Below are 9,252 nucleotides of genomic sequence, written 5' to 3'. Positions count from 1 at the left end.
GCCAAAACGGCCCGGTTCCCTGGCAGGTTTTCTGCAGGGGTGAGCGGGCCAGAGAGGTTAGGGACTGGCAGTCTGAAAGCCTAGGCGAGGAGGGGCAGCTCCTGGTTCCTTGGTCTTTGAGCTGGTCAGGATACGCATCACACTGTTAGGGCTGCCATGAACAGCTGTGCAGGTGGCTCACTGCACAAGAGTGCTAGAAAGAAGCCAGAGCAAGGGCTGATATCATCTCTTCCCCTCACCGCGCTCTTCATCTGCCCCGAAGAAAGGGCGCCTTTTAAGGATCCACAGTAAAGGTGCCAACACCCTAAATGTCCATCACCAGAGGAGTGGATGAACAAATGTGGTCCGTCCATACACTGGGATATGATTCAGCCGTAAAAAGGAGGACCGATCTTGACACACGCTACAATGTGGAGGAAACCTGAAAACGTTATACCCAGTGAAAGGAGCCAGACACGACGGAGCACACGTGACCCGATGCCATTTACGTGAAATGTCCGGAATAAGTAAATCCACAGAGACAGAAAGCCGACGGGTGGTGGCCAGGGGCTGGGAGGAAAGGGGAAGTTGGGGAGCGACTTAATGGGCGCCGGTTTCCTTTTGGGGTGACGGGGATGTTCTGGAACCAGGTAGAAGTGGTGGCCGCACAACGTGGTGAAGGTGCTAAATGTCCCTGAAGTGTATTCTTCAAAATGGTTGATTTTGTGTTAGGTGAATTTCACCTCAGGAAAGAAAGAAGGAATGAAGGAGGGGGAGGGAGGGGGAAGGAGGAAGGAAGGAAGGAAGGAAGGAAGGAAGGAAGGAAGGAAGGAAGGGGAAGATACACATAAAGACGATGGTAAGGGGGCGCCTGGGTGGCGCAGTCGGTGAAGCGTCCGACTTCAGCCAGGTCACGATCTCGAGGTCCGTGAGTTCGAGCCCCGCGTCAGGCTCTGGGCTGATGGCTCGGAGCCTGGAGCCTGTTTCCGATTCTGTGTCTCCCTCTCTCTCTGCCCCTCCCCCGTTCATGCTCTGTCTCTGCACAAGGCTTATCACACCCCGTCTACCCCCAGAAAGCCCGGGATTGCCCACAGCAGTCCAATTCCACAGCAGCCTTGGAATGCATTCATTCGTTCGTTCAACAAGAATTCATCGAGTGTTTATTTCATGCCAGGTGCTGTGCTGGGGGATGAAGGGGGTACACCCCTGCCCCAAGGCTGACACTCCAGTGAGGTGGTCAGACCGACCCAGCAAACACAGCCTCCGGTACATTAGGTGGGGGTGCGTGCCCGCTCTAGAAACAACAAAACCGCGTGGGTGGGGCAGGCGGGGGCACTGTGCGCGCTTTTAACCGGGTGTCCTCACTGAGGAGGTGACATCTGAACAAACTCCGAAGCAGGCAAAGAGGAGTCACGTGGTATGTGGAGGAAGAGCATTCCAGGCAGAGGGAACAGCCAGTGCAAAGCAGGGAGGCTTGTTACCTGCAACCAGTGACGCTAAATGTGGGTTGTTGCGCAGGAGTTAAGGTTCTGCTAGAGCCTTCCCCCCCCCCCCCAGTTCTGACTTGGATGAGGCACCAGCTGGACGAAGGCATAGGCATGATCCCCATCACCAACCCCCCAAGTCAGAAGTCTTGGATTTCTATCAAGAGTTGATGATCTCCGATGTTTACCAGAGGCAAGGCAAGGGTCACAGTAGTACACCCTAGAAAGTACTTATTACGTGCTCCACGCTATCACATTCACTGATGTAATCCCCAGCGGCATCGAAAATGGTATGATCTCTACTTTCCGGGTGGGGAAACTGAAGCACGGACCGATGAAGTGGCCCGGCCAAGTGAGCAAGAGGCAGCTGTGAGTTTGAACCCAGGATGGCTTTCTGCGGATCCAGACGAACAAGGATCTGGGAGTTTCTCTTGAGGCCGCACCTTGAAGGGTTCGGAGGCCTCCAGGCCTGTTTTTGAGTTGCCGCTGGCCCCGGGGCTCGCAGATGGCGGAGGGTCCCAGGTGAGGGGTGGCTGTCAGCATCGGCGGGTGATTGATGGTTTAATCGCTCGCCCCGTGACCCTGGCCCTTCTAGCCCACGCTGCGCTGAGGCAGGCGGTCCCTGGCGAGAAGCGGAGATGGGCTAATTTGGTTACCGTAAAGAGAACAAAAATTCCAGAGGGAGACAGAGAGAGCGATGCGCCGACCGGGGGCAAAATGGGAGCCGGTTAGTCTGGGCTCGGCTGGGAGGGAGGAGGCAGATCCCCAGTCCTTTTGGGGGTCGGGGCCCTGACAGCTCTCCACCCCTCTTCAGCCTCATCTGACTTCCTGTCTTGAGAATGGAGAAGGCAAATGCCATGCGTGAGAGGCCACAGGGCACAGCCAAGGCCTAAGAGGCGAGGGCAGCATGTGGCCTCTACCTGAACCATCTGAGGGGGACACAGGAGCGAGGCGGGGGCTGGTGGAGCAGGGGGCTGGAGAGGGCTGGGGGCTCCAGGTACCGCGGTCAGAAGCCTCGTGTCATCCTTGACTTGACTCCTTTCTCGCTCTCTCTCCACTCACATCCAAACCTCGGACTTCTGCCCACCTCCGCGGCCCCGCCGGGTCCAGCCCAGCGTCGCCCTCCTGCACCTGCTGTCGCGTCCGGCCTGGTCCCAGGCTCCTGGTCTCGCCTTGCGGTCTCTTCCCCCCTCGGCCCCCAGGGGGCGCAGTTGAGCCCCCGAGCCCGCTTGGGCTCCTCTTCCGCTCAGAACTAATGGGCCACCTTGGCTTGCTTTGCTGTTGCTGCCATCGCGAGTTCCCACAGACTTAGCTGCTTCAGCAACACGTATGAATCGTCGCGGGCCCTGGGGTAAGATATCAGCTGACTGCGAGGCTCGGGGGAAGGAGCCCTTACCTCCTTCAGGTGCGGGCAGAATTCAGTCCTTGCGGTTGCAGGGGGGAGGTCCCCCTTTCCCCAGCGGCTGCCACCTGGAGCGGTGGCCTGCAGTCCCTGGCTTGTGGCCTCTCCCACCACCTTCGAAACCAGCCAGGAGAGACCTTCTGACATGGCCGTTCTCTGGCCCCCTTTCTGCCTCACCCGTCTGCGTTTAAGGATTTGTGTTACGAGACTGGGCCCACCCCGTAGTCAGGGTGATCTCCCGGCCCAAAGAGCCTTAATGTAATCACACCGGCAAAGTCCCTTTTGCAATGTGAGGTAATACGTGCACAAATTCCAGGGATTCGGACGTGGACATCTTTGGGGGGCCATTGTGTCTGCCAGCTTCCTCACTCAGAGCAAAACCCAAGTCCCCCCTGAGGCCACAAGGCCAAGGCCCTGCACACCCCCATCACCTCCCTGCCCTTGTCTCTGACTTTCTTCCCCTCCCGCTACCTGGGACTTCTCACTCTTCTCCAGACTCCCTGGGCACATTCCTGCCTCAGGGCCTTTGCATAGGCTGTTTCCTCTGCCTGGATTGTCTCCTCCCCGATATCTGCAAGCCTCCTCCCTCACCTCCTCCAGGTCTCCCCTCACAGGTCCCTTCCCCAGGAAGCCCTTCTCTGATACCCTCCCCATCCCCACCCCCTTACAACCACCACAAATCCGCATTACTGCTCTATTTACTTGCACTCACTGGGATGTACCAAGGATATTTACTAGCTGGCTCTCTACTAGGGAGGTTCCTTGTTTCTGCTGTTCCCTGCTGACTCAATAAGTTTGTTAAGTGGATGGAGGGCAGGCAGACGGGGCCCCAGGGCGAAGGAGGACCTGGGGGCCCAGTGGAAGGCAGAACGGGCAGGTAGAGAGAGGTCAGTGCGGGGGAGGGGGGGGTACAAAACGACTTCCGAGGAATCTTGGAATCAAGACACTGTAACGAAAATGAACCAGCACGGAGCCACCCTTAACTCCCGGGGTGGTTCCTCCTGCTCCTATAACGTGCTTTTACGGCGGGGTGGTGGCAGGGATGTTAACTGGATAAACTCTTAGCTTCCTGACTTTTCTGCGCATCTCAGATCACAGATGCTCTCATGGTCACCTGAGGTCACAAGGCAGGCTGGGCACGATTCAGAACGAGAATGTCCAGATCCCAGCTCAGATGGTGCTTTAGACTTAAATATTCTCCTCCTTGTTCTGGGGGCCCGGAGTGGTGTGGGGGCCCGCCCCTCCCTCCTTCCTTCCTAGCCCTTCCTGTCACACTTAAGGAAAACCAGAGCTGGACAACTGTTAAAGGGATAAAGATAAATTTTGTGTTGTTTTTTTTTTAAACTGTTGCAATAGGGGAAGTGATATCTCAGGGTAGAACCAGGCTCGGTTCTGATTTACAGCCAAGGAGCGGGGTGGGGGGCAGTGGATGGAAAATTACTAGGAGGAAACATCAGGAGTAAGGGGAGGTTCCAGCTCCACTGACTGAACTGGATTCTTGCTAAAACCGGATTCTATACGGAGGGACACAGAGAAGCCCAAGGCTGACGACCGGTCAACGCTCAGGATCTGAGCTCAGGGAGGGAAGGGGAGTGTAGGGGGGGGGTCACGTGGCGGTCCCCCAAGGGACATGTGCCACGTTCTCACCCCTGGAACCTCTGACTGTGACCTTATTTGGTAAAAAGAGTCTTTGCAGATAGGATTAAGTGATGAATCCTGGGGGGCCAAAGGAGCATGCGACTCTTGATCTCGGGGTTGTGAGTTCGAGCCCCACTTTGGGTGCAGAGATTACTTCAATAAACTTTTTTTTTTTTTTTTTTTTTTTCTTAAGTTAAGAATCCTGGGATGAGATTCTCATCTGGGTGAGCCTAAATCCAGGGACAGGTATCCGTGTGAGGGACAGACATGAGAACAGAGACACCCCGGGAGAAGACTTTGCAAACAGGCAGAGATTAGAGCAAAGCAACCACAAGCCCAGGCGTGGGGGCAGTGCCTGGGGTCACTGGAGCTGGAAGAAGCCAGGGAAGATTCTGCCCTGGACCTCCCAGAGGCGGCTGGCCTGGCCCACACCTGTATTTCCCATTCTAGCCTCCAGAACTGGCAGAGAAGAAATTCCTATTGTTGTAGCTGAAGTCTGTGGTCCTTCGTTATGACAGTCCCAGGACACCAGGAGCCAGAGGGTCCTGGTGGAGCTGTTTCTGCTGTCGAAGGAGCCCTCTCACCCAGCCCCTGCTTCTACCTGCTCTCTGCTCAGCCTTTCTCCCCACTGAAACCAGTCATATGCTTGCGGCCGGAGTCCCAGCACCTCCTCCAGGAAGCCCTCCTGGAAACACCCGGTATTTTGATCTACCAGAGCAGTCACCAGCCCCTTTCTTCTGTCTTCCACGGGTCACAAAAGTCCAGGGGACCCACAACAGATTCTCCCGAACATCCTGCCAATGTTCTTCCTTCCCTGGCTTGAAGTGAGGGGGGGCACCCGGCTCTGACCCTTTTCTCCTGATGGGGAGAGCACGAAGCTCACAGCACAGCCTCCTCCGGAGAAATCCTCATAAAACCCTCTCCAAACCTGCCTTCTTCCCCAAGCCTTTCAGACCCCGCTCACGCTGAGTCATGAAACCCATTGGGAGCCTTCGACTTTGGAAATGTTCACTGTGGTCTGGTGCCTCTCACTGGGCACTATATTTACTTATCTGGGGCCTGAATGAAAAAGTCCATTGTAGCATCCTGTTACTCTAGTAATATCCAGTTCCGGGGGGGGGGGGTGGTGGTTACTGATGTTTCCCTGCTCTCCACCTTCTGGGCACCTGATGGGAGGCACTTCTGGGCTCCCCTGGGGTTGGCTGGAGCCATGCGATGAGTGCTGGCCAATCAGCTGCAAGCAGACGTGATGACGTCATTGCCAGGTTGGCGTATTTAATGGCTGAGGCAGGACCCTCTGCTCTCTTTCCTCTGCTGCAGTGACTAAGAACGTTCTAGATAGCTGCTGCCTCATCAGCCTGGATCCTGCTATGAGGATGACCCAAACAGAGGCCCCAGGTGGTTCCCAGCGGTCATGTAACATGAGCAAGAAATAAACTTTGAAGTCACTGAGATGTTGGGGTTCCCACAGCATGACCTCCCGTCTCAGCTGGTGTATCAATAGTCTCTGGCCGCTGTGACAAATTACCACAAACTCGGTGGCTTCACACAACAAACATTTCTTCCCTTACCGTTCTGGAGGTCCGAAGCCTGAAGTCAGTTTCAGTGGGTTGAAACAGGTGTCAGCAGGACCCTGCTCCTTTGGGAGCCCTTTGGGAAGAGTCTGTTTTCTCGACTTTTCCAGCTGCCAGCGCTGCAGTGCTGTGTCCCTCGGCTCAGGGCCCCTTCCTCCATCTTCAAAGCCAGCAGTGTGACATCTGACCTCCTCCCTCTCCTTCCCTCTTATAAGGACACTTATGATTGCATTTAGGGCCCTCCCAGATAATCCAGGATAATCTCCTATTTCAAGAGCCTTAACTTAATCCCATCTGTAAAATCTCTTTTGCCACAGAAGGTCGCATTCACAGGTTCCAGAGCCCGGGAACTAATATCTCTGGTGGTGGTGGTGGGGGGGGGTGCTTATTCAGCCTGCAACAGTGGGTTCACCTAGAAGCCAGGTTGCAAGAGCAAATCATTTATTTGGGAAGTGACCCTAGGAAGGAGAGTGAGGGAAATGACGGAGCCAAGAACGAGCACACTGTTGAGGTTACTACTGTGGGCAAGTGAGGCTCCATCCCACAGGGGAATTCTGGGAGACACTGTAGAAAGGTGCCGTAAAGGATTAACCTCACCGAAAGAGAGGTCTAGTCTTTGTCCTTTGCTCCTGAGAGGTGGCCTGGAAGCCCTAGAATGTCTTGCTTGGTTAGAGTATCTTTGTTTACCTGGGACCTTGGGCCACACAGTCTACTCCATCAATATGATGTATACGGGGGAGCTTTGGTCACACTAGGTAGTAACAATGTGATTTATGGTGGTTGGGGCTGGGGGGGGGGGGCGTGGGTCACCCAGTGTCAGCCTGACCTCTGGAGGGGCTGGAGACTGAGGTCAGCCACACAGAGGGTCAGCCATGTCTATGTGACACGGACTCAACGAAGGCTGGGTGAGCATCCTGGGTTGGCAGTACACCGTGAGTGTCGTCACGCACGGTCACCGGGAGAAGTTAGCACTGCTCGCACAACTCCACTGGGAGGGGCCGACTGGATGTTCACACCTGGCGTCTCCTGGGTCCTGCCCCACGCACGCCCCTTCCCTTGGTTGATGTTAATCTGTACCCTTTCCCTGTAACAAACCATAACGTGTCGCGTATGAGAGCTATCAGTGAGTCCTCGGGGATTATCGAAACTGGGGTAGTCTTAGGGACTCCAGACTTGCTGTTGGTGTAGATGTGAGGGTGGCCTGGGGGAGTTTTACACTTTGCAAGAACACGCCTCAGCATTGTTCTGCCAGAGGCGCGAGGGATCTGGGGTGTTTATCCTCCAGCCCTATCTCTCCTTTGCCAAGGCTGCTCCTGAGTGCCACAGGTGCCAGCAGTAATGGACGGCCAGGGTCATGGGGACATGTGCAGGGAACCCACCGTGTTGGCTTCATCAAGCCTGTGCTGACTGATACTCTGACATTTGCTGAGAGCTTTGGAGGCGCTACGCACTGTTCAAATGCGTTCTTTGCTTACGGAGCCTCAAGGTATTCTATGGTGTATTTATACGCCCATCTTTGTGATGAAGAAACTGAGGCATGGAGAGGTTAAGTCACCCAAACAAGGCATATCGGTCTGCTGGGGCTGCCATAACGAAACACTAGAGACTGGGTGGGAGCTGGGCGGTTGTTAAACAACAGAAATTTGTTTCTCACGGTTTCTGGAGACTGGAAGTCCAAGATCAAGTTGTCAGCTGGTCTGGGTTCTGGTGACAATGAGCTTCCTGGTTTGAAGATGGCTACCTTCTCACTGAACCTCATGTGGCAGGAACAGAGAGAGAGAGAGAGAGAGAGAGAGAGAGAGAATATGCATACCCTCTCCAGTCTCTTCTTTAAAGGACACTAACCCAGGGCGCCTGGGTGGCTCAGTCGGTTGAGCGTCCAACTTCGGCTCAGGTCATGATCTCGCGGTTCGTGAGTTCGAGCCCCGCGTCGGGCTCCGTGCTGACAGCTGAGTCTGGAGCCTGCTTCAGATTCTGTGTCTCCCTCTCTGTCTCTGCCCCTCCCCAGCTTGTGCTCTCTGTCTCTCAAAAATGAATAAATGTAAAAAAAAAATTTTTTTTAAGGACACTAATCCTACTGGATCATGGTCCCCCCCCCCTTGACCTCATGTAAAGGCCCAATCTCCAAATACAGTCCCACTGAGGATTGTGGCTTCAACATGTGACCCTGGGAGGACACATTCGGTCCACAGCACAGGCTCACAGCTATTCAGTGCTGGAGCTGAGATTTCAACACTGACTCCACAACCCGAGCTTTTGCCCGCTGCTCCTTGCAGCCAGCCAGGAAGGGGACAGCCTGTGGAGGGGAAGGGAGAATGGATGAGGGAGGCCAGGTGGGGGCCATGGGAGGCCTGGGTTATCCCCAGGAAGCCTGGGCTTGGGGAGACCTGAATTTCAGCCTTCTTAGGGTGCTGAGAACACCTGAAGGTATAGTGGCTTGAGTGATTACTTTAAAACCTAAGTTGGACCTGGTCACTTTCATGGTCAGAACTCTCCATCAGCTTCTCATCACTCGGAAAAAAATCTGGGCTCCTCCCCACAGTTTATAGCCCCTGTCACCTCCCTGCCCTCATCTCTTACCACTGTCACCCTCTTTCACTCCAGCCTCCTCGATGTTTCTCAAACACATCAAGCAAGTCCCAGCCGCAGGGCCTTTGCATATGCCTATTCCTTTTCCAGCAGGAAAAATCTGTGCCCCTGGCAGATGCATGGCTTGCTCTCTCTCTTCCTTCGGATTCCTGCTTCTGTCTCCCAATATCCCTTTTCTGGTCTTTTTTGGTAAGTAAATTATTTTTTATTGTGATAAAACACAACACCACCTAAAGTTTACTATTGTAATCATTTTATTTATTAGATTTTTAAATTTTTTTTTTTTTTTTTTTGAGAGAGAGACAGAGTGCGAGTCAGGGAGGGGCAGAGAGAGAGAGGGAGACACAGCATCCGAAGCAGGCTCCAGGCTCCGAGCTGTCAGCATACAGCCCATTGCAGGGCTCGAACCCGCAAACCGCGAGATCATGACCTGAGCTGAGGTCAGACGCTTAACCGACAGAGCAACCCAGGTGCCCCTATTATAACCGTTTTAAAGTATACAACTCAGTGGCATTAAATATATTCACCATGTTGTGTGTGTTAGAAATAAGCCCATCAACCCAATCAAAGGAAGGATGTGAAGACT

The 9,252-nt window shown here is 54.3% G+C and overlaps 1 long non-coding RNA gene across 1 annotated transcript; it reads right to left on the bottom strand.

The window, feature by feature from the left end:
* Window positions 1–1,089: 1,089 nt before the first annotated feature.
* On the bottom strand, window positions 1,090–2,716 carry LOC121014093 (uncharacterized). The gene is made up of 2 exons (XR_005783037.1): window positions 2,465–2,716; window positions 1,090–2,085 (listed from the first exon to the last, which is right to left on the bottom strand). It is a non-coding gene; the product is annotated as an uncharacterized LOC121014093 (long non-coding RNA).
* Window positions 2,717–9,252: the final 6,536 nt, after the last annotated feature.

Source organism: Herpailurus yagouaroundi, unplaced genomic scaffold (assembly GCF_014898765.1).
Source record: "Herpailurus yagouaroundi ecotype Mexico unplaced genomic scaffold, PumYag 200, whole genome shotgun sequence".
NCBI lineage: Eukaryota > Metazoa > Chordata > Mammalia > Carnivora > Felidae > Herpailurus > Herpailurus yagouaroundi.
Note: the sequence above shows the minus strand (reverse complement) of the source record. Positions and strands in the feature narration are given on the sequence as shown.